We start from the raw sequence: 25,272 nt of genomic DNA, 5'->3' as shown, positions 1-25,272 counted from the left end.
GCCCTAAGCCCAAGTTCTTAAACCAGAACTAATACACTTTTAGAATAACAGACACTAAGCCTTCAATTGGCAACTCTCAACTTAGAAGGATCTAAGCAACCTGTTCTGCCACAACAGTGCAGACCACAAACCTTCTTAATGTAAAACAACTGGTCTGAAGCCCAAGTGCTTAAACCAAATGCTTAGAATAACAGTTGCAATTTAATTAGGCTACTAACAAGCAGTAATAAATGCAGCAGAATAAATGCAAGTAAGTCCTTTTAAGAACGGGCAGCAAAAGCAATATAAATGAATAAAGTAGGAAGAAACACAAATACAGTAAAAGCAGATGAATAAAGTGAATTTTTTATATAACAAGTGAAAATGAGCAAACTGATTTAAACAAATTACCCAATTAACCAGGAAAAAAGCTCAAGACTGAGCCCTGTTCCAGCAGTCTTCAATCAGACAAGTTCTAACTGCACATTCCTGCCTCTAGGTTGCAGGGGAACCTTCTCCAAAAAAAAATATGTCCTGGATTAGTGCTCAAGTTGTACAAACAAAGCTAGATTCAGCAGGCCTGAATCTAGTCTATGCTACAGCAAATATGGCACACCAATTTCAGAAAGAAACAGTTCAAATAAGCAGGCACAATAAGCCTTTAACCAGAAATTCCCAGCTCAGAAGGGCAGAATTTAGCATCTCCTCCCACATGAGTGCAGACCACAAACCTTCTTAATGTAAAATAACTGGTCTGAAGCCCAAGTGCTTAAACCTGAACTAATACACTTTTAGAATAACAGACACTGAGCCTTCAATCAGGAATTCCCAACTTAGAAGGATGTAAGCTGCCTGGCCTGCCACAACAGTGCAGGCCACAAACCTTAATGTAAAACAACTGGTCTGAAGCCCAAGTGCTTAAACCAACAGGCCTAGAATAACAGTTACAATTTAATCAGGAAACTACCAAGCAGTAATAAATGCAGCCAAATAAATACAATTGAGTACTTTTAAGAAGAGGCAAAAGCAAGATAAGGTAATAAAGTAGGACGAAACACAAATACAGTAAAAGCAGATGAATAAAGCGTAATTTTTTTTGTTAGTAAAGTGCAAGGAGAGAAGAAGTGGGTTGACTTTCTCAAATGTTCTCTCTGTATTAAGTAGCGAACACTAGACTGTGAGGTATGTCCCAGATCAAATTTCTAGTAGGGTTGGGCAACTGCAAAGTCACCAACTATAACAACACCACAAGAATAGGGTGGGAGGGAGGGAGAATCCAGTTTCAGGACAGATAAGAACAGAAAACAATGCCAGAAAATATATAAACTAATTCAGTCAGGCAAAAATAAAAATATTTCAGTCAGGCAAAATTAAGACAATGCAGAACTCTGAAAGGTTAAAATGCCAAGAAATATACTTATCAATCAGTGATATATTTCCACATTGTTTGAGAATCACACTTCAGGCAGAACACCAGAAGTTTCCAACAGTGTATGCCTGTATATACAGATCTGCTGCATTTATGCAAGGAAATATAACGGGCTATGTGAACAGAAGTAACATCCACATGGGACTACAGGTACCCAGTCCAATGCTATGTGTTTCTTAATAATCACTAGGCCTCATGGTTGGAATCTGCACTACATCAGGCAAGGGAGTTGTTAAACAGTGGGGTCACATGATATTTGGACTACTGACTATCCCAGCAGATCATGTGCTGTTGTTCCCCAACACCCAGCACAGCAGTGTTTCCATATAACTGCTTTAACAGTAAGTCAGCAATGGTATATCAGCAAACCAGGCAATCTCAGGGCTGTAACATAGAACTTGATCACACTCTGTCTAGCAGCCTGTGTGACTCAGTGTACTAGGGAAGTTAGCATGGGTGATGGTGTTGATGCTTCGAATCTGGAAGTAGGCACATCTGTTGCATGTGAGGTATTATTATGTTGGTGTTTTCATAGACAGTCTGTGTGTGGTGTAACATTATGAACCTCAGTCACATATTAAGTACAACAGACAGCTGAGGAATGCTGTGGACAGTTAGAGTGACATACAGCACTGCAGAAAGAGGGACAGATATCAATGTCTGTAACATACCTCTCAACCTCTTAGTGCATGAAATCTGTTCAAAGCCTGACAAAATGGGGGGGACAAAGGCCCACAAATAGGGACATATATTAAATACTGCTCTCATAAGCATAAATAGTTGCTAAAATAACAGAGGGTGTGTTTCAACAGACAATTTTCTGAAGGATTTGAAGTCAAACACTGAAATTTATGTCACCATTTAGTGACTTCAGTCCTAAGTTCACCCAAGTGATTTACCAGAAAACCACAAATTTTATGAGGAACAGACCATTAGCCACAACTCCGGACATTCTGTGAAACTCTGTACAGTTGAAAGGTATAGTCTGTAACACACAAAATCCCAAACTGGAATGCAGGTAAGTGTGGCCTAGTGTCACTGTATAAGTATTGACAGTCACACTAGGCATGCCCAAACACTTAGTTAAAATGAATACAATTCTATTGTCCCATCAGCAGACTGACCTGTTATGTATAGATATGTCTATACATGCAGATATATATGTATACATATCCATCTGTCACTATCTCTCTCACACATACATAGTATATCTATCACTATGTAGTGTCAAATAGATATATACCGATATCTATCTATCTATCTATCTATATATATCACATTGATACATAGACTGTCCATATATCTACATAACACATATAGATATCATAGACACACACAGCCACATTTATATATACATTCCTGTTAATTACAGATATATGTGTGGATGTCTGTATTGTCCTAGGCTACATACCCTAATAATGGTGAGTAAATCTGCACTAACATCCATATGTTGCTCAATGGATCCAAACTAAGGGCACAAAAGTACATAATCCGATTATCTACAGACACCTGTGCCTGCTGGATGTCACCAAGAACAGAGATGCAGGTGAGCAGGTGGTGTAATGTATAATGTTGTCAATGGATGCATGGACAGGAAACATTGTTCTTGCCCACAGGTTTGCCCAGCTAATTGCAAGCAGCCACATATGACCATACTAGAAATATACACACATAGGTAGAATGATAGTTATCCCACTGCTAGGATACTAGATGCAGATAACAGTATGAAGCAATATCACTCTGCAGGGCACATATGCTGTTCAACACAAGCCTAGTTTGTGTAATACACAAGTACTGTGCCTGCAATTACATGAACAACAGACTCAACCTGTGCCACATGCAATAGGTACTGTGATCTATAGTGAATACAACTAGATAGGTAGGGGTTCTAATCTCACTGTAGGCTACTTGGTGCTAGTGTGAGACTGTGTGTATGTATGTGTGTGTGTGTGTGTGTGTGTGCGTGTGTGTGTGTGTGTGTGTGTGTGTGTGTGTGTGTGTGTGTGTGTGTGTGTGTGTATACTACTGCAAAATAACTGACATGCCCTCATGAACTATCCACCAGCAATAGTTATGCAGTTTTTGACCATGTAACATGCTGCTGGCTTCCACACTGCCTTCTTCTACAAGGCCTGATGATGTCATTCAGCTTAAGACTACCAGCTGACAGTCTAGTATTAGGACTTAGGCCATGGCATGTGTGATTAATACTATGATCTAGAGTGTGTAAGACTAGATAGGTAGGGGTTCTAATCTCAATGAAGACTTCTTGGTGCGCATGTGTGTGAGTGTGTGTGTGTGTGTGTGTGTGTGTGTATACCCCTGCAAAACAACTGCCATGTCCACATGAGCTATCCACCTGCATTGGTTGTTTTGCACTTTTTGGCCCAGTAACTTGCTACTGGCTTCCACACTGCCCTCTTCTACAAGGCCTAATGATGTTATCCACTTTAAGACTACCAGCTGATAGTCTAGTATCAGGATTTCAGCTGTGGCACATGTGATTAATACTATAATCTACAATGTGTAAGACTAAATAGGTAGGGGTTCTAATCTCACTACAGGCTACATGGTGCATGGGTGTGTTCCAATGAGATAAATACAATCATCTTGGTAACAAAGAAATAGCTATGATTTTGCAGTATTTTATTTGTATCATGTGATGTAGACCACCAATGGGCAGACCACAACAAGGCCTGCTGATGTTATCAAGCATAGTATGTCTTGAACTGATAGTACTAGCAGACATGAGGTGTGTAGTGTGCATCATGTACTGTGATCTGTAGTGTTTACTGTTACATAGGTAAGTGATCTTATCAACATACAGCCAACTTGCACTACATGTGTGCCTTGGCATGTCCTGTATGCAGTGATTAGAAGTGGTGCTAACCTCAATGTAGCCATGGTTGTGTATGAGCCTGTTGGAGCATTTTACATCATATTATGGAACATCACCTGCATAATGGCCATACAGCCCTCACAATAATAGACATCTTTATACCCATAGTTACAGGACCAGCACATGTTACCCCAATCCACAAGGGAACAGGCAGATGCCCTGCACTGAGATAATGGTCACCCAGCCATTCATACAGATGGCATGTGGTGAGGTGCACTGAGGTGCTCTGTGTGCCATTAGGCAGGGTTCTGTTTCAAGGATGTGTTTAAGTCTGCTAGACAAATCTGTCCCACAAGCATGTAGTACCCATGTCAGACACAAGGTAAATGCCCTTACATTGGGTTATCCATATACTATGCCTCTGACAGACAGGCAGTATATGCAATAAAGCAGGGTCACACACTGCCCTGTATGCAAGGCACAGAGCACTTCTGAGTAGTCTATATGCCACAGGTGACAATGACACATATTGCAGACTATCCACATACCGGAGATGTGAAGTAACCTTGTGAGAGACCATACTCATCATCATCATCAACCCCCTTTTTCCCATTTTTTCTCTATGGGGACAGGGTATTGTGTTAACTGTCACCACCACTCTCTCGATTCAGTGCCACACTCCTGCCATTTTAAACACTCATGCCTGACTGTCGCAGATCTTCTTTCACACAATCCACCCACCTCTTTGCCGGACATCCACACTTCCTCTTACCTTCTTCCTGTCTGTCCCAAATCTTCCTCACCAGATTGTCTTCTGCTCTTCTACACATGCGCCAAACAACCATAATCTGTTCTCTTTGATCTTTTTTGCAATTGGAGCTATTTTGTCTTCTGCTCTTAATTTTCTTCGTATGTCCCACAGTGTGCATCCTACCACCTTTCTCAGGCAGTTCATTTTCATCACCTCTAGCTTCTTCAACTGTTCTGCCTTTACTGCCCAGACTTCTTTACCATACAGTAGTACTAGTTGCACTACTGTCTTGTACACTTTACTTTTCAGCTTCTTTAGAATTCTTCTGTCATAGACTACACATGATACTCTATGCCAGTTGGCTGCAGCCCCTCTGATTCTAACTTTGACCTCTTCATTCAAATGACCCTTCTCCTCAACCACCTCTTCCAGATACTTAAAGCTGTTTACCTGTTCCACTATCTTCCCTTTGAGCTCTATTCTCAGCTTCTTATGATTTCCTGAATTTGCTGCCATTACTTCCATCTTATCTGTGCTTAGTTTCATCCCATTACCCCAGGAATCACATCAGTCACCCTGCTAGACAGGGGTCCAGGGAAGTAAATATTGTGGGAAGAAATAGCCAGAGAATTGTTATGGCTAGGCTTGTACAGGCCCTAGGGATGATAGCCTAGTACCAACCTATGAACCTATGAACCTATGTGCCTTCTGATTTGCATTCCATTCTCCTATCCTTTGCTGAAGTTCTAGCTCAGAGTCTGCTTGTACTGCCACATCATCTGCATAAAGCAGCTTTGTTGATCTGTCCCATACAACCTGTTTGCTAATGTAGTTCATTACCAGCATGAACAGCAGTGGGCTCAGAGCTGAACCCTGGTGTACACCCACTGTCACTGGGAATCCCTCTGTGAGGCTGAACACTGTTTGTAATTGAGTCACTGATCCTTGTACATAGCCTGCAATAATTCTACAAATCTTTCTGGGACTTCAAACCACTGCAGTATTGCCCAGATCAGCTTTCTTGGGACCTTGTCATATGCTTTCTCAAAGTCTAGAAATGCCCAGTTGGACTGTCTCCTCATCTCTAGCTTCTTCTCAAGTATCTGTCTCACTGCAAACATCAGGTCAGTTGTGCTGCATCCTGATCTGAATCTGAACTGCTCATCTCCAATTTTACATTCTACTACTCTGCGTATCCATTTATCAATCACCCTCTCCAGAACTTTCATGCAATGTGGTAGGATTTTTGATGTCTCTGTACTGCCCACTGTTGTGGATTTCCCCTCTGTTCTTGTACACTGGCATGAGTATGCTTATTCTCCAGTGATCAGGGATACTCCTTTCTATCCACACTGCTATTAGTACCCCCAGAAGCCATTTCTCCCCTGTCTCACCCAACATCTTTATCATATCTGCTGTGACCTCCGCTGAGCCTGCTGCTTTCCCTGACTTCATCTTCCTTAGTGCTGTTCTTACTTCTTCTATGGTGGGCTCCTCTTCTTCTCACATTGTAGGCTGTTTCTGGGGCAGTACAGCTTCTGTGGGGTTTTCTTCATTCAGAAGCTGCAGGAAATATTCCTTCCATCTGCCTTTGATGTCCTGCGGACTGGTGAACAGGTTGTTGCTGGCATCCCTTATGAAGGGTGTCTGACTTTCTTCTTTATCTTTCTGTCTTTGTCTTGCAACCTGATATAGTTTCTTTGTGTCCCTTACTGAGTCACTTTGCAGAAGTTGGTAGAGTGCCTTCGATGTCCTATTCTTTGCTATTACAACTTCTTTCTTAGCTTTTCTGTTAGCCAATCAGTAGTCCTTCCTAGCCTGGTCAGTATTTTCTATCTCACACTTCTTCCTGCACTCCCTTTTGATGACTTCCTGATCTTCTGCATTCAGCCATCAGCTTTCCTTATGTACCTTATTTCCATACCTGGCTCAACTACATATCTCTTTTGTAGTCCTAACACATGCTGTTTTAGGTGCTTCCACTCTTCTTCAACTCCACCTATTTCCTCCTCTTCTTGGGGTGCTAGAGCCCTGAGTAATTCCTTGAACTGCTGTACTTTCTCTCCAGTCAACTTCCAGGCCTTCAGCCTGGTCTCTGTTGACCTTAGAGCCTTTTCTGACCACTGCTTGCAGTTAATTGTGGCAACTAGTGGTTTATGCTGTAGGTTGACTGTTTCACTGTGGGTGACTTTGCATTCATGGATTCTACCCCCATGCCTTTTCCTTAATAGGAGGAAGTTTACCTGAGTTGCATATTGGCTTGGCTACTCTTGTATGTGATCTTGTGACTGTCTCACTTGCTGAACCATGTGTTGGCTACTATCAAGCCATTTGCCAGACAGAAGTCTAGAATAGCTTCTCCTTCTTTATTCCTGTTGGCCCACCCATGTGGACCAAGGCAGTCCTCATATCCTCTTCTGTCTGCCCCAATATGTGCATTTAAGTCATCCATTATCAACACCAATTCATGTTGTCCTGCTTTATCCAGTAGGTCCAGCAACTGCTTTCTAAATGCACTCTTTTCCTCACTATCACAACCGTGCTGTGAGGCTGAGATTATGAATACTGCCCTATCATTACACTGGAGTCTGACTGGCATGAGTCTGTCATTAATTCTGATAATATCTCTCACTGCCTTCTAAAGCCTCTCTTTCACCACAGTTTCTACACCATTTCTAACCTTCCCCCCACCTGAGTAGTAGAGTCTGGATCTCAAACCAAGTGGCTTTGCTGTATTGCCCTTCCATCCCATCTCTTGGATAAATAGGATGTCCATCCTCCTCTGTATTATCATGTCATCCACTTCCAACCTGCTTCCTGTCAGTGAACTTACATTAAGCATAGCAGTTCTCATTTCATTTTTGGCAGGTTGGTTGGTTTTATGTCCAGCTTTTGCTCAACAGAGTTTTCTCAGGTAACCCAGGCTGGACAACTAGACACCTGCCAGCCAGTAGCTTATTGACCCAGGGCTGCTGAGCTTTATGGCTGGCACACACAAGTCAATAGGGCCACATATACCCCTCCCACCATTAGCAACGGTCCCTGGTGTGGGTCAGAGTAGGCCAGGTCCTTAACCCACTTATCACCAGTAACTACCCATGCCCATTTGTCTACAGCCATATTTTACACCAATGAGTGGCTAGTCCTGCCACGGTGCACAGTCTGTGATCTGTGTTCTCCTATCTTGAGGATACTACGCACCACAGTAGATGCCCAAAGCGGTTGGTCTGTACAATTCTTTCCCTTGTAGGGCACCATGTAGAGTCTGTGCTAGTGCCCATGGCTCCATTCATTGGTGAGTTTGAGATGGAAACACTCAGCATGTTTTTTTAGACATGGGTGAAACCTCATGGACACACAGGGAGAACATGCAAACTCCAAACAGGCATTGGTCGGAGGTCAGGATCGAACCTTGTACATTGTGCATAGGAGGCAAAAACCTTAACCATTAAGCTATCTGGTCTCTATACTGTTGTGCGCAATTGCTAGTACTGCTTGGAAAGGTACATCACCAAATGGCCATTACACTCAGCTCTTGGCATGCTGAGGGAAGAGTACTTGGAGGTTATGAGCATGTCACGTACAGGTGACTGTGGCCTCAGCTATGCCATATGATTCCTGCCATACCACAATAGAGACAGGGTTATCTGAGGCACATTAGGTGCAAACCTGTGTGGCCAGGTCTGTGTGCCCAGTTTGTTCACCCCCTATGTACATCACATGTTACGACTGATATGCTATTTACTAGATACACAGGTCTAACTGATGGAACTGATACTACATATATATTTGCATGGCATTAATGGCCATTAGAATGTCAACAGGCATGTGTTAGCAATACCCTCTTGCAAGATAGTGACACATCACAGAGACTCTATGTGTGCTCACAATTTGCAGGCATCAGGCAACATTGTTAGCCACAGTCAGTCAGTAGTCGAATGTATTGTGGTTAAATGGATTCCAAGCAGTAGAGGACCCAAGATTGTGCCCTGTTGTGCACTGCTGCTGAGAGATCAGCTATTGGAGGTGGATATCCCTATGTTGCATATGTATGCCAGCAATGGGCCACTTAGTGAACCCTACAATGATAGTATCGTGGATGTCTAAGTGGGTGCTTTGTAAATGTTGCCCGAGCGGGGAATATAGTCAGATGGCTTGGCTGAGTCAAGGGGGTTCTATGCCCTGATGTAGCCTCACCCAGGTCTATGGTCACTGCCTCTGAAATGTCCACCACGTGTAACAGTCATGTTCTCCTACCACACATCCAAACTGTGTATAGAACACATATATGTGTGCAAATCAGTTCCATGATGAATGCTCCTGCAGCCATACAGATATGGATACTTAGACAAAGAGGTGTACAGTTATGTCATTCAGTGGATGCACCACCTCTGTGCAAGGGTATAACAGTTGCCATTGTCCACTCAACTGGTGTGCAGCCAGTGGTGTCGGTATGATTACAAGGGTGTTCCAGTGGTGTTAGTAATCCTTGTCAGATCACACATGGGATGCAGCCTAGAATGTTAGCATGTGTGATAGATGCTGTGCATCCTCCACTGAAAGGCCAGTTATGAATTGCTCTATAAATGTGGAAGCTATGGGATAAGTTGTAGGAATGTCATATGTCACATGTGCTGGGGACAAGGGAGTGTAGTTGATGCAGACAGTGTGGGTGTACAGGTCAGGTATGACTCCAGATCCATCATATGTGGCATCATGACATATGAGGTCACAGACAATTTGACCCTGTTCTTTGAGGTCACACATGTAAGTACACTGTGTGTTGTGGTTCTGCTTTGCATGGGTGGCTACTTGTGTCACTTACCATGTATACTCAACATCACAACAACAGTATGTGCTTCTTTTAGCTGAGGAGGTACTGCATCCATGTAAGGGGGGCACCCTCATCCCAACTCTCACACAGCACTGTCCACCTGTTACTGTACAGTCTGCCAATGGCAGGTGTCCAGCAGTCAGGTTTGTTGAGCCATGATGAGCCTGTGTCTCTCCTGTCAAGTACAGCTGAGTTCATGCTATTTTAATGCTGCTGACATAATACATAATTCATGGGTGTAGAGCTCTGCATACTTGCCTGTCCCATCTGAAGTGGGGGTACAGTCTCACTATGTCAACCATCCCATAGTAGGTGATAAATGGCTGTCTTGACATATATGTCTGTATTATCTGCAAGGGGGGGTACATGCTGGTAGTTCTAAGGAGACTGATCTGTGGCCAGATCCCACCAGGGAAGACCTCACATAGGGGAGGCTGTACTGTTCACCCATATTGGTAAACACATGATGCACTACGTTTGTTCCCAATGTGAGGATGTCATGGCAGTGCTGCCGGGCATTGTAGGTAAGGACCTTGACCATAATTTGGGCAACTGAGCAGCAACACGAGCAAGCAACACAATGTTTACATATTACACTTCCCTAACATGTTTGTCTGTGCTCTGTACAGACACCTTGCATAACTCCCTTCCTGCAACATGCTGGAAATAACTGGAACACTTACTTGCACAGAGGACAACTAGCAGATAGTGCCAAGTGATGCCTCCAGATCTCTGAGTCATCATCTGAAATGCTATGATAGCAGTTAGCATAGATATGAGCACTGACACTGTCGTACACCTAGTAACACTGGACCAAACACTGTCATGTTTGCTCAAGGCCAGATCATGCCTACCAGCTTTATCAAGTGGAGCCCATTGAGTGTTACATTATGCAATGGATGTCAGACATACGTCTCACTCCACCAACTATACCCTGACAAGGTGTATGACAATATTAGACTAGCAGGCCTTGCTGGAAACCATGTACATCATGTATAGAGTGTTATGATAGCTGGTGGATAGCCAAGTGCCTGACAGTCACACTCTGGGAAGATAGCAGTGGCAGACCTGCACTGCAATGACCTGCAATGATGCCACTCACCAATGGGGTTCACCATCCTCCATTATCAGCATACCCTGTCTACCTATTTCTTCTCTGCAGTAACAGCCAGTGCCAGTGACCACTGACTGAGTACATTAGCAGGTGATTGTGACAGCTCCCAATATGCAGACTCCCACACAGAGCTAACAGGTATGCAGCATGGTCAGTTGTATTTTGAGCCACTGACAAAGACTAACTGCCAATGACTGCACAATACTATCCTGTGGGACATCATCCACCCCTGCAAAATATTGTAGTGTCTGCACACAGCACACAGTTGAGCCATTACACACAGAGTTATGGACACAGAAAGTAATGCAGTCTTTGACTCTCACTGGTCGGTAAGATGTGGTGATACATTCACTGCTGTACAGCCTACATGGACAAGTGTGGGATGTAAATCCCTGACCATCATTGCTATACTGAATGTGGCAGTCATCACGGGTATCATTGTGTTTAATGGCACCCTTGCTATGTCACTATACAGGCATATTGTACAACTGTAGCAGCCACACAGGTTCCAAGGTACACCAATAGACAGTGTCCTATGGAGTCTGTGTCACGACCATACATGTGTAGTCTGTCCCATCCATGCTTTGGAGGGGATGTGTCTGGCTCCATTCAGGGAGGTGTCTGATCTCACTGTGTACCTCCCATATATCCATGACAGGACTAACACATGTCTCACCTGTTCTACACACTTGCAACATCACTGCAGTATACATAGTACATGCTGGAGAGACAGGTATGTAACAGACAGTACACCCTGCATGAAACAGGCCCCCCATGCATGTGAAACATGCATCTGCTGTGACACACATTATGTATAGATTACACACTGGGATGCAGAGCACGGCAATCATAACTGGTGTCGGAAAACTGTCTGTACTGGACACAGGTTATTTGTAGATGGGTCATCACCATTGCCACAGCTTGTAGATGTGTGAGTTCCCAAAACCCTGGTGACACATATCAAGGGTAGCAGACCTGCTTACAGATTAGGGATGCATGAGTATTCTGAATGCAGCCATTGTCCTTGTTAGGCTGTTATACACATATGAACCTATGGAGCCATGCACTTATAGTGCTGTACCTTGCTGAAGACATATTTCTGCTCTGCTTACATGCCATCCTGTGCTGCTTTGTTGCCATTGTGTATCCATAGATTATCCCAACAGACCCCTGAAACAGAAACATATACAGGTCTGTGACACACCTGTCATCATATAAGTATAAAGCCATTACAACATCATACAACATAAGGTGCATCAAAGTATGTGGCGTACTTGTAACAAATGCCAGCATACAGTATCTGTCATTAACCACTGCAAGTGGCATAGCAAAACAACACTGCAATGCACAAGTACATGTTAACTAATATAGTCACTCTGTGCATCAGACACATAGCTTCATTTCCCTGCATTGATGGTGAGGATGACAAGGATGTGGCACAAGTATCATGACTTGCACAGGGTGTTGTGTGATGTAAGCATGTAAGCAGGTGCCTAAGCTGACCCAAACAGTTGACAGCATGTCTGTGAGTCAGGATGAGAAGCAGGTAAGATGAACCATGGAAAGGTGCCATGTGTGTCTGTAGGTGACCTGCATTTGACAGTGGTGTATGAGTGTGTGCATGTACACAGTCAAGCTCAGTGTTAGCCCTACATGTGTGTATGTTGAACAGCTTTGGACCATACGTGGTAGAGTTGACAGTTGACCATCTCTGGCCCCAAATACAGGAACTGGCTCTGCCAGGAGTTGCACTGGAACCTCCATGCCCAAGGTCAGAAGCAGTGCTAGTATCTGATGGTGACTGCTGTCTGCTGGGACCATGCCCCCCATGAGAATGCCCAGGACCACGGGCCCATGGCCTGCCACATTGTGGTGTAGACAGCACACTCCCCTCTGTACTGCTGGATGTGCTGCCACTATGGAGCGTGATTGTGCACGGCCACATGGAGTCTCAGCAGATGGGATTGCTGACCTACATCCATGAGTCTGACGCTCAACTACAACCACATGTTCCAGCACAGACAATGTACAGTCCAAGACAGACACTGTCTCAGCCCACTTTCTGTGCACTCCATCAATCAACTGATCCAGGGTGTCCCCAGAGTGGTGGGGGCAGTCACGGATGTCAGACTGTACTGCATCGATAACCCTAAGCATATGTCTTGTGTTCCATTCAGAATGTTGCTGTGCCTTCATGATGGCCCAAACCATGAGACGAGTGACCCATGATGTGACACCTGCAACAGGTGGTGGACGGACAGCAGGCCTCCTACAAGCACCCCTGTCAATCCACCTGTGTGGGACCTCACCAGCTCTCTGGCTATGGCCATTGCCTACACACACTGGAGACATAGTTGCCACACTTTCCTGTTCAATGTCCACACCCTTTGACTGTCTAATATCTGTGGCCTCTGGGGACAGGGTATGTGTGGGCATGCTGACTGTGTGCATGAAAATGGATGTAGAAGAGAGATATCTACCTCTGGGACAGATTCAACTACCACCTGCCCTCACTGCGACCACCATCATCATCAGAGTCTGAAGAGACACTGACATTGGGTTGTGTAGGGGACAGAGACCAATCCCCCCGGTCAACGGTGATAAGAAATGAAAAAGTAGGACATGAATACCTGCACTATTGTGTACAAAAAATACACCAATACTCATAATAACAAAGACCCACAACTGGATTAGTGGTCAAATGTTTCCTCTCCACTTTCGTCCAGAATAGACTTCCTCAGAACAAAATACACATTCAACTCAAGACCATTATAACAATCACTTCAAGTAAATCAAGTAAAACATGACCAGTACAATATACCTTTTAATTAAGAGATATGACAGTATACTTGATAAATCGACACATAAAAACTCAGCACACCCATCTTAACAAATATATTGAAATACGCGTTTCACTGCCTAATTTAGTGTCCTTTCAGCCTTTTGTGTTTTAAAAGGCATTTCAGAGTAAATGCCTCATTTAAACCAGAAGGCTTATATTTTCTTAATTGTCACTGCCAAAGTGCTTCTATTTGTTCAACTTCATTCCTGTGATTACCCCCTTTAAGATCCTTATGTACCTGTTCCAGAATGGAAAATAAAAACATTCTATCCTGTTAAAACACAGCATTATGTTGAACTAGGGTATTATTCTGTCCCTTAACTTTAATACAATATATGCTTACCAGGAGCAGGACCATGGCCTTGGCCACTACCTGACAGACCTGTGAAAAGTTGAGGGTCAGGTAATGTCAGCACCAATGCATGTTGCAGCACAACAAGGTAATACAGCCATATATCTCACATTTACAGTACCTTCTCTGTTACTTCATGTATTGGTCACATTCTGAGTTTCAGAGTACAACTGAGGTAAAACCCTCCTGCGCAAAGACCTAAGACCTGACACCCATGTAAAAGTATGTACAGCCTGACAAACTGACTACAGTATTACAATGCTGAACACAGTAAGCCTACCTGCATGCTCCTCTGCTGTGGAAACTGTGGCACCCACCACCTCCAGGATGTATACCCCATATATATGCCTGGGAGCTGTCATGTGTGCCTAGGTTCACCAGGAATTCCTCAGTGGCCATGAGTGGTTGTTCCACTGCAGGCCCTCCACCGGTGTAGGCACAATCCCTGGCTGCATCTGCTGCCCTTCATTGTGCAGCATTGATAATGTCTGATGCATGATGTCAAACCTGCTCATATGTCTTCCCTGATGGCCCATGCCATTCGCATCACATACAGGGTCTGCCCATAATGCAGTCCACTGTTCCCTGTTTTGTGTCCACCCAGACAATAGGATGTGATGATGTTGTCTTATTCCTTCATGTGTAATTTCATTTTCTGCATCAGAGAAGGGTGCATGGTATCTATGATACATGATTCCTGAAAGATAGAAAAAGGGGACCACATTACAGGACCACATACATGGAAGTACACTATGTAGAGGTACAGCAAGGGCAACATGGCTGGCACTATCCACTGCTTGCTCACACGTCATACTCCACAGTGTTCAAACATGCTAAGTGTACAGATACAAATAAGAGAGTAGCAATAAAACAAAAAACGCCAAAAGAGCAACGATAGCGTACTCAGACAAATTTAATGTTATAATTCGACAATTGTAATGTTGCTGCAAACTGCTGCATCCACTATAAATGTAAGCAAAAGTGAATAAAGGCAACAAAACCAACAAGTGCAATATGAAGCGCTTTTCATCTGTAATGTAAACAGACTTATTCAGATAGTAACACACCGTACGTTTAGCTTATTTAAATATAGTACAATGGTCACATGATAAGTGTAAGGCTGTTATTAACCCTTAAGAGTCAAACAGTCCTAACTTACTTTTTTAAAAAAAACTGTGTGTATATTATACTCAAAAACACCATATCAGCCACTTGGTACAAAATAAAACATGTAAAAGAATAAAATACATAAATTATGGTCTATACTTAATACTGTAACCATTAAAACTAATAAAACATGTTGTTTAGTCTAAATGATTGTACTGCAATCTGCTCACATGGGAAACCTAAAATGGAGCGAACAACGTGCTACTGAATGTGGTTTTCTTGGTCTTGAATCTGTTCAATAACTTTAAATTTAAATGAGTGGTTTAGTTGTTCTGTACAGTGTTTTACCAATGCGTTCTCTTGTTTGTGTCTACTAATTGCATAAAAGTGGTCATAAATCCTGTCACAAAGTCTTCTGTCAGTGGGCAAAACTGACATATTCAAGACCAAGAAAACCACATTCAAACTATGCTAAGGGGTGGTTCAAGTTCATTATTTTTATTAAAAATAGAACTATTATGGCAACTACGTTTAGACGCATGTCGACCACCAGGACTGGATGAAGTCTATTCACTAACCTGTGTATTACAACTAAGAAATTGGTTACGATAAGGCTAGTACACCCCTTCACTTCAAACTAATGTGTAAGCTAAATCTTAAAGTGATTAGAACATAGTTTAGACTACAGTTAGGCATATCATTGGATAGCAAGGCAATCAGTTTACCCATTTTTAGATCATTTCCAAGTCCAACATTTTTACGTATTATTCAAAATATATACATTTAAAACAAAAACGTGCTCTAGCCAAGACCATCATTTAGCTATTGCACCTCAGGTTTGTAAGAATGCCAAATTGTTAAGTTGTACGATAACATTACCATTATTATTTTTAAGTACTTAGAATAGGTTACAAGTTATATCGACATGTTTATTATAAGCTTGATATTGACATTGGTATTTGTGGCACTTATATATGAAGTGCCACTATTAATACAGCATGATTTTTCATTTTGTCTACATCTACATTCAAGTTTATGAGACATACTATTGTCATTTGTACAAGAACATGGCTATCTCATAATTATCTAGACTTCGGCTATCAGTCATATCAACAATTGTATTGCAAATTGGAAATAGTAATGGTATTCATAGCAAATACTCACAAGTGCTATTAGTTTCAGTAGCATGTTGTTCGCTCCGTTTTAGGTTTCCCATGTGAGCAGATTGCAGTACAACCGTTTAGACTAAACAACATGTTTTTAGTAATTTTAATGATTACAATATTAAGTATAGAGCATAATTTATGTATTTTATTCTTTTACATGTTTTATTTTGTACCAAGTGGCTGATATGGTGTTTTTGAGTATAATATATGCACTGTTTTTTTTAAAAAAAGTAAGTTAGGACTGTTTGACTCTTAAGGGTTAATAACAGCCTTACACTTATCATGTGACCATTGTACTATATTTAAATAAGCTAAACTTATGGTGTGTTACTATCTGAAGAAGTCTGTTTACATTACAGACGAAAAGCGCTTCATATTGCACTTGTTGGTTTTGTTGCCTTTATTCACTTTTGTTTACTTTTATAGTGGATGCAGCAGTTTGCAGCAACATTGCAATTGTCAAATTATAACATTAAATTTGTCTGAGTATGTTATCGTTGCTCTTGTGGTGTTTTTCATTTTTCTGCACCAGTTTTTTTCGTTCTAGTGATAAGATAGTGGCAATAGTCAGGTATTCCCATGTGTGCCATGACAGATACCGCTGTATGATCATACACCCAACACTCGGGTCTACTGTGGTATGTCCCCTACAGGCAACCTCCTGATAATACTTCATAGGAACAGTGCCACACAATTAGCAGTGTGCAAGCACTATAAAATGACAGTCCAACGAGACCAGTGTGCCTCAATGACAACAGACAATGCACCCTTGATGTATAGTACATCCTGTGTAGGTGTAAGACAGAAAGTGATCAATGACATGTCATTATTACAGGTCTACGACAGGCTTAATGCTGTATTCCCTATTCCCTATACATCTATTCACCCATCTGCATCCTGTTCTAAACAAAATTGGTTGCATACCTGATGTAGTGCAGTACCCCTCCTCTGTTAATATGTGGTGATAGTAAAGTTTTCACAAAGTGTATGTGTGAGGAAAGTCTCATACTGACTGCTTCCCCACAGCCTGCTGCTTGCCTTTTAAACATGCTTCTCATCAGCAGGTGATTGCCTCTAAACCAATCAGAAATGCTAATTGCAGCTAATACAGCTGATTTGCACTATCATGAGCCAATGGCATGCAGTCAGTGTACAATATATAAGGCCTTCTTGTAGGTTAGGGCCCCTTTCTGATATGTTGTGCTAAACATTGCCAGGGTGAGGAGACTACATTGTTGCAGAGGATAGGTCTGTCGCAGGAACCTTACAATAGTGATGTGTGTGCTACAGGCTGGAGCTCCTGCTGCTGGTAATAGAGATAGGCAGAGAGTGTGAGCACTTTGGAGGACAACAACCTGTAGGAGTAATTCTGGGAGTTGTGGCAGCCTTGTTGTAGAGGAAGAGCCAGAGTGAGGTTACCCGTTCCACTCCAAATAAGGCACATGTTTAAGGTAAGTATGTTAGGCAATGGTATCACTAACAGAGTAGTAGGCAACACGTTTGGTGTGTCCTTGGTTAAAATGGAGTATAAATATAAGAATATGTACACCATTTGGGCAACTGCCAGCCCACGTGTTACAGTCTGGTAGTAATTTGCAGTATGTATGAGGGCAGGCCTTGTTACAAACAGGGACTTCCAATGTGTATGTTAGTTATGCAGCTGTGATAATCTGCACAGTGATTTGGAAGGACTGAGTGGTGCACTCTGATATTAGTAGCCCTCTTTTGCAGTACCTGTGTTAACATTCTGTGTGAATGCATATTAATGCAAGACGTGACACTTTATGCACATATAAGTGCTGCTATAGGGATATGTGAAGTGTGTTCCTACCTGCAGGCCTATAACCTCCATCAGTGAAAAGCATAAAGTCATTTGAAATGCATTGTGTGGATAAAGAGTGCATGACTCTGTCATTATTTGCTGCCTTCCCAATACTGTAAATTCACTTCAGCATACCACTGGATTTGAACCCAGGACTGTGTGTGGCAAAATGTACCATTTCAAAGGCAATTAACAGACTGAGCTACTGAGTCACTACTGCAGCAGGTGTATTTGCAAGATATATGTGCACACATAAAGGCTGCAACATACATTTTCTATAGCCATCAGTATGTGTGTGGCTTTATATGGATGTATGTGTGAACCAGGGTTCCAGTTGAACATTTATTGTGCCATTAATGCCTTATCAGGTGTCTTTTTACATGTTGCTGCTGAAGGGCACATTTATCTGCTATCACAGGCCTCACTTATATCCATTATTCTGTGTTTGACTTTCTAGTGGTGTGCTATTGCACCAGAGTCCAAGGTACACTCCCATTTGTAATATTTTTACTTTAATTACATTTTAATCAAGTCTGCACTGCGTGTTGTGGCACACAGCTCTGCTGAAACACACTTGATGACTGTAACTGGCAATTACTATGTTTTATTTAAACCACCTGTTTTAAGTAAGAGTTGTGTGGCATGGCAGGTCAATGCAGTGGTCTGCAGGTGCGATGGTTTGAAATATGGGACAGATGCTTATTTTGTAAGTGTGTATTACAAGTTTATAAACACATATAGTCAATATAGCTCTATTTAGCTGAGCATAGGGAAGCTGTGCAATGCAGCATGCTGCGCAATAATGTAAAAAAATATAAAGAAAAGAAAAATGGGGAGATAGGAAAGTAGTGAAATGGGGTGAAAGAAGGGGGAAAATATAGTGAAAGGCAGGTAGGGATGTGCAGGAAGGGTGTAGGACAGAACCATAGCTATCCATTTCTTGTATAGCAACAACTGTGCATTTTGACAGAATTTGTACATGATTTTGAACTCTCAACCCCAGAGAGAGGGGTGAGGACAACATAACTGCATTGTCAGGCCATTTGGAGCAAATTATATGTGTCCAGTGGACACGTGTGTGAAATGGAGAGCTATGCATGAGACAATAATTTTTGGGGGGATAAGTGCCCCTTTTTTTTTTTAAGTTGAGAGTGGAATGTTGGGGAATGGACATAGGTACATGTGGGGCAGGGAAGTTGGGTAGGCGAGGATGAATTTGCAGACAGACTAGAAAGACAAGACAGCAGATAGGGGTGGTGTGTGGAACATGAGGGGGATGGACACTTTGGATAAGGAGGGTGTGGTGGAATACAATTCCCATGTGCATCCAGATGGCAGCAGCATGACTCACAGTGACTGTCGGCACTACTCCTTCAGTGCCCTGAGGGTGGCAGTGCTGGATGCTGGGCACTGGGGTAAGGCTGCCCCACCAGGTCAGCCAGCATGCCCTCAATCCAGCCCAGGTGACGGTCAAATCCACTGCAGACTATCCTGGGCACCAAGACTGGCAGTTCATCCCAAGTAACAACACCCTCTCCACCACCCCTCCCAAAGAGGGGACGAGCCCCATCCCATGGGGTAGTACTACCTGATGCCACAGGTAGTGAAGGGTCAGCAGAGGGGTAGTGAAGGGTCAGCAGAGGGGGTGCCACTGATCTGAGTCCCAGACATGCTGGGACCTGGTGCCATGGCCAGTTGAGGCAAGTTAGGTGGATCAGACAGAACCAGTTTAACTTGATGCGCTGCGGTGATAGAGGTATAGCAATAGGTTAATGTTAGTAATAACCAAACCATTGTTAGTATTAACAGAATGGAACATCATTTTAATTCATACAAATACATATTAATGTATAGTATGCATAACACAACAGTAAATAAGATAACAGTCAGTATGGTAACAGCATGCCAGTAAGCTTTAAGGGCAACAAAATAGTTTGTTTAACAAAGTATGTTAAAAGTGAATCATAATAACACATAACAATATTACATCACATTTTGAAAAAATATTGTTAGTTTAACAATATATGTTAATATTAAATCATAATAATGAATAATAATAATAAATAAATAAATGAAGATAAGGGGTGGGGAGAGAGAGAGAGAGAGAGAGAGAGAGAGAGAAAGAAACAATTCATTACTGACAATCCAGACTATATCCCTGAGTACACTGCTACTAAATACTCTACAGGCATTTAGTGTCAGTTTTGAGTATAGTGACTATAATTCTCCTATAGCTGATGTAGCATGCACATACCTCTCAAGCCATTAGCATGGGTCAGTATGGGCCAAGCAATAACAAATGCAGGTACACTACTACACAAAACACTTTCACATAATGTGGACTTCTATAACTACCAGGTGTTCTGTAAGCAGATTTGGTAATACATTGCATTCCAGGTAATCAATTTTCTGGTAATCCTGTGACAGATGGATTAAGCAGCTTTAATTACATTACGTGAAACTGTGACAATTGAGAGGCATATTTTTGTACAGTACATAATCTAGACATCCATCATGCCGTAGTTGGCAGGCATGGGAATAGAACCCAATAGCTGTGACTGCAGGAGTCATCTGCAAAAAATAAATAAATAAATGTATTGGTATTGCTGATAACTGTTTATGAAATTATAGCACAATCATATCTGCTCATAACATGGGTTACCTCAACCATATACCATATAATATTTGTTCTTGGAGTGGGAGAAAAAGAAAGCATTATGTGACTGAATCCATTTTGCATTCTAGAACTATTAAAGTGTTACACTTGACTGTAGTAACCTTACAATAGGCAATTAATGCATACAGCTCTACTACAATGGTTATGACAACACAATCCTGCTGTACGTCATTTTGCTTACTGTTATTGGCACTGTTTATTGTTTATTGCAATACAGTTGTTATTGTCCATTTATTGCACTACAGCTCTACTTGCCCAGTTATTGCACTACAATTCTACTTTCCCATTTATTGCACTACAGTTTTTATAATGTATACTTTATTGCAGTAAATGTTTTACTCTTTCTTGCTTATTGCACTACAGTTAGTGTAATAAATCCATACATACCACACTCACGGCAGAACCTAGCCAGGCGCCCAGCATGGGATTTAACATTGCACGCCCTCTCAGCTGCAGCTGTTGAGAGAGAGAAGCACACCATTATGCATACCAGTTTTGCAGACATTCAGATTGCATATTGGTAAAACAGAGGAAAAATTACTTACATATTTATGGGGCATTCCCTGCTCTAGCTTCTTGGACCCAGGTGCCCATGGTTTCTATCTTTCTCCTCTTCAGGTTGTCATAATACTGGTGAGTTATCTGGCCAACCAGTCCCAGTGCCTTGCACACTGAGCCCTGGAAACTGGCCTGCAGCAGCCTGGGTTCATGATTTTTAACCAGGAGCCCAACAAAGTCCCTGAACTCCTGAATACCCCAACTCTGTGCCTGAAAGCGTGCACCTTCACGAGCACCACCTGCTATATCACCAGTTGATCAGACTACAAAGACTGTTGCATAATTCCCACATATTGAGCTTACTAAAGGCTGTTTTCATGCCCTTATATGTCACTGAGCAACATTAAAAAAGTGCCACATTGCTTAGCAGTGCACAAACCAGCTAAGTGCAGCTAAGCAGCTAAGCAGTGCGAGAACTCGCACAACCGAGGGTTTAGCTCAGTTTAGCACCATGCAAATAAAAGTAGCTTTTAGCATGTTTAAGCAGTGCTCAGCCAAGTGCAGCAGTGCCATATTTCACAAATTTGTTTTTAAAATTAAACATATATAATAAATTGATTTATAGACATCTTATCATTGCTATGGACTTGAACCCAGGACCTACTAAACATTAGGCTGTATCTCTACCCATTTAGCTACTTGGATATTATGAAAACTTGTTCATAGGTTCATAGGATCATAGGTTCATACTAGGCTATCTGCCCTGGGGCATTTATAAGCCTAGCCCGATTGTGTTTGGCTTACGCCACCCCTTGATTTGAGTATACTGTGCCCTTTTTAAAGTTTAGTTTACTGTGCCTCTGTCTAATAGTGACATGGAAGTAATCCCCGGGACAAACCTATGATCTCCCATCCACTCATCAAGATTCTTCTTGAAGAGAGTCAGTGAGGTGCTCTGCCTAACATGAATTGGAATTCTATTCCAGAACAAAGGGAGCCTCTGGGTTATGAATATGTCCCTCCAGCATGTTCTATTTATTTCTGTGCTGAGGTTCAAGTCCCTCGAGCGCGTGGCTCTATGGGATTTAGATTTACTGAGGTGGAGCATGTCCATTAATTCTGGGTTGGACATAGCTTTATATGTCAGGCATAGGTCGCCTCGAAGTAGGCGGTATGCAACTGAGTAGAGCTGGAGTTTTTTTAACCGAGCAGCATATGGCATCTGTTTGAGTCCCTTGATCCTCCTGGTGAGGTACTTTTGGGGTCTTTCTAATTGCTGCAGGTGTCGGGTAAGGTACATCCCAAAGGGGCATTGTATTCTATGATGGGCCTGATGAGGGATGAATAAAGGGGCACGATTACCTCTCTTGATCTAGATGTGAATCATTTCATGATGAGGTGGGCTATGTAGAAGGTCTTTCTAACCACTTTGGCAATGTGGTTGTCAAAGGAGAGATTGCTATCAACTTGGGTCCCCAGATCCCTAATTACTTTCTCTGTACTTAATGGGTTACCACCTATGTGGTAATTTGTGGGCACATTGTTTTTGCCAAAGGGTATGACTATACACTTTTTGGCATTTAGCTTTAGACCATGGCTCTGGCACCAGTTATCCGTCCTGCGAGACCATTTTGAAGGATGTTTGTGTCAGCTGGAGAGTCGATTATGGCGCCCAGTTTGCAGTCATCTGCAAACTTGGTGAGCCATAGTCCTTCCACGTTGGCCTGTACCTCAGAAAAATAAATACCGAACAAGAGAGGTCCCAGGACAGAACCTTGTGGGACGCCACTTGTGACCAGTTTCGAGTCTGACATGGCTCCAGCAACTCTGACTCTGTGGGTTCTGTCTTTGAGCCAGTTTGCAACCCATCTTGTGACATAGGGGTTTATATTTAGGCTGGATAGCTTATCTATGATGCCCGAGTGGGGTATTGTGTCAAATGCCTTTGCGAGGTCCAGATAGGCTGTGTGGACTACCTTCCCTTCATCTATGGCCTTGGTGACTGTTTCGAAGAAGTCAACCAGGTTCAAAAGGCAGGATCTGCCCTTGATGAAGCCAAATTGGGTAGGATCTAGTATATGTAGGTCCCCAATGTCTTTGTTTATGAGTTCCATGATGATCCTCTCCATAGCCTTGCAGACTAGGCTAGTGAGGCTTATGGGGCGATAGTTTCCAGGGTCCGCAGAGGTGCCACCTTTGTGGAGTGGGACCACTGTTGCTGTATGCCATTCTTTGGGCACATATCCTGTAGTGAGGCTGAGATTGTACAGCAATAACCAAGTTCAAACACAAACTGTTTGTCCAAAAAAACGAGAATGAAGTAACGCCAATAAAGAGAATAAATTGCAGCTGCCCAAGAACCTCCACACTCACGTTGTGCCTTAAGTACAAGATAAACACCACCAAAGCGTACCGAAAAATCTTTTATTGACCTAGGTTTCGTTCATCCATGAACTTCATCAGAATACATTCAAATAATCATTCATTGCGTATTTATATCATTTGACTCATTCTTAATTGATTAATTGTCTCAAATTCCCTCCTTTTTTATTTAACTAGTTTAAAGGGGTAATGCTATATGTTGTTACAAAAACTTGCATCACATCATATATACACGTTCTTTACCTTCTCATTGTTATAAATACACATATTGAAATTAAAATAAAATAAACTACCTTAATTAAAATTTATGTTGTCATAAAAACTCATCTGTATGTGTGTGTTTGCCTATATAAAACAGTAAACCATAACTATTAATAATAACACCCACATACCCTCATATTTATGTCCCAAATTCCCCCTTCACGTACAGTTTGGTTTAACCAATGTAAGTATGTAATGTAAACTCCCTTGTTACATCCATTACTCTATACGTACTATAATATGCATTTTATAAGTTGTTTATTTTATCAAAAGTATACATGTCAAATATCAGTTGCTTATTAATTTTGCAATATTTATGACTTATGCATACTTGACTTCTTATTTGTATACATATATGTACATATTCTTTGTTCATTAATACCACTCTTTCCTCTAATGTTCATCACTTTTATATCAGCAAAAATAAATACCCATGTTTCATATTTATCTACCAATCTCTTGTTCATTCATAAGATATATCCTAAATACAAGTGTTACAAAATACTCCTAAGTTTATACTCCTTTTATATTCCATTTATGTTATTTATTCTTAATACGGGCAAGATTGTTGAATATTCATTTAATCCTGGACTGACATATGAATTTAATCCTATTTGCCATTTTAGCTCTTCACAATCTACATGATACTTTGTAATTCTTCCTTGTGGATCTTGTTGTATTTGATTAATAATACTAAATTTAAATAAATGATTCTTATTTTCTATAATGTGTCTTGCTAAAGCGTTAGTAGTTTTTTTATGATGTATATCTAGTAGATGTTCTTTAATTCGATCCCTAAAGTACCTATTAGTTTTTCCTACATAAAACGCTTTGCATAGTTGACATAAAGCCACATAGACAACATTTTTTGTATAACAATTATAATGTCCTTTAATATTAATTTTACTATCATTCACTAACAATACATTATTTGTCTGATGTATATGTCTACATACAGTACATCTCCCACATTTATAGTTCCCTTTTTGTCTATTCATATTCATATCTATAATGTTATTGTGTTCCAATAACTTTTTAAATGATGGATTCTTTTTATATACAAATTTTAATGGTCCTTGAAAAAATTCCTTCCATGTGTTATTATTTATTATTAATTCCCAATTTTTCCTAATAATCAATTCTATATATTTATACGAATCATTAAAAGTAGTAATATAAAAAGGAATATTGTTATGCTGTTTAATATTATCTGTATCAA

Source organism: Protopterus annectens, chromosome 7.part1, assembly GCF_019279795.1.
Source record: "Protopterus annectens isolate FY-2018-M chromosome 7.part1, PAN1.0, whole genome shotgun sequence".
NCBI lineage: Eukaryota > Metazoa > Chordata > Ceratodontiformes > Protopteridae > Protopterus > Protopterus annectens.
The sequence above is the reverse complement of the archived record's forward strand: the minus strand, read 5'-3'. Positions refer to the sequence as shown.